The sequence below is a fragment of the Lipotes vexillifer genome, unplaced genomic scaffold, assembly GCF_000442215.2.
Source record: "Lipotes vexillifer unplaced genomic scaffold, Lipotes_vexillifer_v1.1 scaffold39, whole genome shotgun sequence".
Taxonomy (NCBI): domain Eukaryota; kingdom Metazoa; phylum Chordata; class Mammalia; order Artiodactyla; family Lipotidae; genus Lipotes; species Lipotes vexillifer.
The window spans coordinates 3,164,570-3,169,732 of NW_006787038.1; the positions used below are offsets into that span (position 1 = coordinate 3,164,570).

Genomic DNA, 5,163 nt, shown 5'->3' on the forward strand with positions numbered 1-5,163 from the left:
TGAAAGGTGAGTTTTTGTGTTTTTTTTTTTTTTTTTTTTTTGAGTTTGAAATTAGTTGGGGGTGGGGGGCGGAGCTGCGAGGAGGGACGGATCACCTGCATACCTGTACTTGGTTGTAACTCATCTAGCTGCCTCAGGGGAAAGGCCAAGGGATGTGTGTAAGGAAAGCAAGTAGCTGAGGGAGGAAACCACGAGTGCTGATGGACCATGCTTAGACTACGGAGCCAGGGTCTTTGTGTGTTATTGCATCTGATGGCCACAGCAAACCCTGAAGGACTTGTTATCTCCAATTTACAGCTGAAGGAACAGAGGCTCTCACATCAGCCTACCTGAGAGCACTGCAGACCTATGAATGGTAAAGATGAGTTTCAAATCAAGCCTGGTTCCCTCTCTAGTCCGTGTTACCCCATCCCTAAACCAGGAGGGCTTGGGTACCCGATTCTGGGAACACTGTGGTCAGGCCCCTGAGGGTATGACGGCCCAGTGACTCCAGGTTGCCCAGTTCATCCCAGTCCCCAAGGGCTTGATGCTTCTCCCTCTTGAGCTCCTCTGCCCTCCTCAATCCCCTCCTCTCATCCACCTGGCGTCATGCACACCCATTGTGCACCCTCCCCCCGAGCCCTATGCCAAACCACATCTTCTCTGTGATATTTTAAGATGTTTCCTCCCCGGAGCCGCCCTAGTGATATAAAGCCCAGTAAAGTACCCCCATTCCGCATGTCCAGCACCCATAGCTGATTCCCACAAGGTATCCGTGTACCCAGAGCCCACAGATGTTCACGGCCGCGCTCGTGGATACAGGCGCTCATTCTCTGTGCCAGCTGCTCAGCCCTTTTGGCCACACAGCTTGTGGGATCTTAGTTCCCCGACCAGGGATTGAACCTGGGTCCTTGGCAGTGAAAGTGCCAAGTCCTAACCACTGGACCTCCAGGGAATTCCCTGCTCCGCCCTTCCTACGTACCCACTCAGAATGCCGCCCACAAGTGTGTCCCCAACACCGCTTTGTGCTCTGCATTATCTAAACGAAAAGAGAACTTCAAGACACAATGATGTCCCCATGCTGAAGGAGTCTACCTGGTGGGTTGATGCCAGCATTGGACTTAGGGCAAATCTGGGTTCCAAGTCTGGCTCTGCCGTGTCTTCAGTTCACGGTCTCAGGCAAGTTAATGTGCCTTTTTGCGCTCAGTTTTCTCACATGTGCAAAGGGGTTGATCAAACCCAGTCTCATGGGGTTGGCGTGAGGGTTAAGTGAGGTGATGCAGGAGGAAGCACGGGCTCGCGGCTGGGCTCAGGAGCTCTGCCCTCCTCACGGCTCAGTGGCTAAAGTTCACGGACGATGAGTACCCTAGGGTTTTCATGGACACAAAGCCCCCAGGGTAGGGGCAGTTCTGATGGTAACAATATTAGTCTAATCTGAAATTCTGCTGACTCAAGAATTTGATCATAGACGTGGGAAGAGGGTAGGAATGAGGTTTGCTTCGCAAGACGTTTCCACACCATTCCTCACTCCTCCTCGACCTTTAGGACCGCATGACACATTTAAAAGGCCACACAGCTTTCGTCCCTGGCTGTGCCATGCACAGAGTGGGGAAAGAAAGCACCTTCCTGCCAGCAGCTTTTCCGAGCACCTGGCACGTTTGCTTCCCTGGGTGGAGGGAGGACTCTGGGGTGCACGGGCCACCATCTGCTGGAGCCACCGTGCCCGGGCCCAGCACCAGCCCGGTCTCAGGGACCCCAGCCCCAGCTTTTGGCAGTTGCCTGGGCTGGGGGAGCCCGGGCTGGGTGACCTCGCAGCTGTGGCTTCAGCCCATCGGGGGCTTGTGTTTCTGTGTCTCACTGGGGCCCATCCTGGCTGCCAGGCAGAGGGCCCACTGTCCTTCAATACCAGAGGCTCTCATTGCCCGGCCTGTGCCAGCAGTTGGCGAAGGATCCTCAACCAAGAGGCCCTCTCGCGTCCGTGGCTGCCTGTCCCACCAGGGCATAGACAGACCCCAAGTCAGTGTGGGTCTTTACCAGCTTTTCCATTTCTCTCTGACAGGTCTGGAAACTCCTTTAAAAATGTCCATTCTCACATGAGTCAAAGGGGGAAATCGTGCAGCTGGCTCTGAAAGCAGAGATACCTGATAAATTGTACTGAAAGGATATTGACACTAATCTAGGGATGGGTTTGTTTCTAACCTGACTCCATGGAAAATATACAGCTTGTGATGATGATGGAGGGAGGGGAGGAGGAGGAGAAGGAGGAAAGGGAGGGGGAGGGGGAGGGAGCAAGCACACACCATGCTTGGTGCTCTAGTCCTGTTGTTCCTTCTCATACACAGCAACCCTAGGAAGTAGGTGCTATAATTTCCCCCATTGTACAGATTAGAAAGATGAGGTCCAGAGGAGTTAAACCATTTGTCCTAGGCCACACGGCTGCTGAATGGCAGCACAGGGATTTGAGGCTGGCCTCTCTCTAACATGTGTGCTTTCGTGGTTTTTTTTCCCCCACATACTTTTATATACATTTTAATATTTGAACCACAAGTATATATTATATATTCAAAAACTTAAAATTTTTTTAATTAAGCGGTTGATAGCTGTGTTGCAGTTTTCTTGCTCTGTTTGCCAGATTTTTTATTGTAAAATACACATAACATAAAATTTACCATCTTTACCATTTTTAAGTGATAAGTTCATTCATATTTTTGTGCAACTATCACCACCATCCATCTCCAGATCTCTTCTCATCTTGTAAAACTGAAACTCTGTAGCCATTAAACGATAAATTCCTATCCCCGCCCTCCCCCAGCCCCTGGCAATCATAGTTCTACTTTCTGTCTCCATGAGTTCGATGGCTTCAATTACCTCATATAAGTGTAATCATACAGTATTTGTCTTTTTGTGACTGGCTTATTTCACATAGTATAATGTTCTCAAGGTTCATCCATGTTGTAGGATGCATTAGAATTTCCTTCTTTTTTAAGGCTGAATTGTATTCCATTGTATGTACATACCACTATTTGTTTATCTGTTCATCTGCCAACGTATGCTTAGAGTGCTCCTGCGTCTTAGCTATTGTAAATAATGCTGCTATGAACAAGGATGTACAAATAACTCTTTGAGACTCTGCTTTCAGTTCTTCAGAAATTGAATTGCTGGATCATATGGTAATTCTATTATTAATGCTTTGCGGAACTGCCATACTGATTTTCACAGTGGCTGAATTATATTACATTCCCACCAACAGTCCACAAGGGTCTAATTTCTCTACATCCTCATCAACACTTGACTTTTTCTGGGTGGTGTTTTTTTTTGTTTGTTTGTTTGTTTTTGACAGTAGCCATCCTAATGGATGTGAGGTGGTATCTCATTGTGGTTTTGATTTGCATTTCCCTAATGATTCGTGATGTTGAGCATCTTTTCACATGCTTATTGGCCGTTTGTATATCTTCTGTGGAGAGATATCTATTCAAGTCCTTTGCCCATTTTTTTAGTTGGGTTGTTTGGGGCTTTTTGTTGCTGAGCTTTAGGAGTTCTGTATATATTCTGGATATTAATCCCTTATCAGATATATGATTTGCAGACGTTTTCTCCCATTCTGTAGGTTGCCTTTTCACTCTGTTGATGGTGTCCTTTGATGTATGGAAGTTTTTAATTTTTATAAATTCCAATTTGTCTCTTTTTCTCTCTTGCTGCCTGTGCCTTTGGTGTCATATTCAAGAAATCATTGCCATATCTAATTTGCCCTATGTTTTCTTCTAAGAGTTTTATAGTTTTAGGTCTTACATTTAGGTTTTTGAGTGAATCTTTGTGTATGGTGTCAGGTAAGAGCCCACCTTCATTCTTTTGCATGTGGATATCCAGTTTTCTCAGCACCATTTGTTGAAAAGACTGTTTCCCTATTGCATGGTGTTGACAACCTCGTAGAAAGTCATTTGACCATATTTGCAAGGATTTATTTCTGGTAACAGTTATACTTTTAACATCCATTCCTTCACTGCATTTCAACACTGTGCAATGCTTAGTGGAATTATGGAATATCAAAGCGGTAGGAGACCCCAAACAAGTCATGAATACTTCTGCATTCTGTAGGTGGAAAAACTGAGGCCAGTGGTCAGAGCACTCTCAGTCTAGTGCTCAGGCCAATACAGGGCTCTGTGAGGGTCCTCACTTCCTGGAGTGAACTGCAGGGTTGCTGGGAGACTTTTCATGCATTTTAGTAAATGCTCCATTCTGTGGGCAAATGCACTCATGTGTTTTAGAAATCAAAATCGTAGAATGTAGAGGCAAGTGAGGAAGGATCAAGAGTTGGCCTAGCAGTGAGGTGTGCTGGATGGAAGGCCACTGAAACCCCCCCGAGTCAGGGTCCAGGACCACCATCTTCTGGATGACTCTGGATGGTACCCCCGATCCAGGCACAGGAGCAGCAGGCAGCCTAAATAGCCTGGGTGTGTACAAATCTTATGTTTCTCCGTGGCCCAGGCCCCACTTAGCCCCCAGCACACCTCCTAGGCTCCGCCCTCACCTCCACCTCCCTCCTGCCCTTCACTGCCCTTGAGTCCCAGTTGCTAGCTCTGTTCAAACACTCTATTTTCCTGAACACAGGCCAGGCTGAGTTGCACTCCTGTGTCCCAGCTCACACAGACACATTTACGACTGTTTATCCCCTTCTCAGAGAAGCCTTCCCTCACGCCCTCTCTGGTAGAAGTCACCTCTCTGGCCCTGGTGCACCATGGACCCTGTGCCCCCTTCTACACTCTTCCTGGAATTAGACTGACGTGTCTTCCGGCCAGAGCTGAGATCTCTTGAAACTGTGTTGCAAATGTTCAAAAGACTGTCCTAAAGAGGTGTGTGTGTGTGTGTGTGTGTGTGTGTGTGTGTGTGTATGTGTGTGTGTGTAATCCTCAGTGCACACAATAGCTGCTCAAAACACTTTCGTGAATCCAGTTCAGAGAGGGAGCGATGAGTGAAAGGTCCGGTTATGAAGGGAGCTGCCGGCTCAGCGTGGGCCACGGCTGGGAGAGTGAGTCAGGGGCTCATCGCCAGGGTTTTACGGTACTCAGGCAAAAGCAATTGCGTATTTGTTTGGCCACCATGCCCCACTAACTCCAGTGTAAAATTGGATTTTCATTCTGGGAAAGGGGCCACCGATAAGCTTGTTTTCCCAGGGCCCAGGAAAGA

At 47.8% G+C, this 5,163-nt stretch overlaps 1 non-coding gene across 1 annotated transcript; it reads right to left on the reverse strand.

Moving 5' to 3' along the window:
- Positions 1–861: 861 nt before the first annotated feature.
- Positions 862–934, reverse strand: TRNAE-UUC (transfer RNA glutamic acid (anticodon UUC)). Its single transcript has one exon. It is a non-coding gene; the product is annotated as a tRNA-Glu (tRNA).
- Between the last annotated feature and the right edge of the window lie 4,229 nt (positions 935–5,163).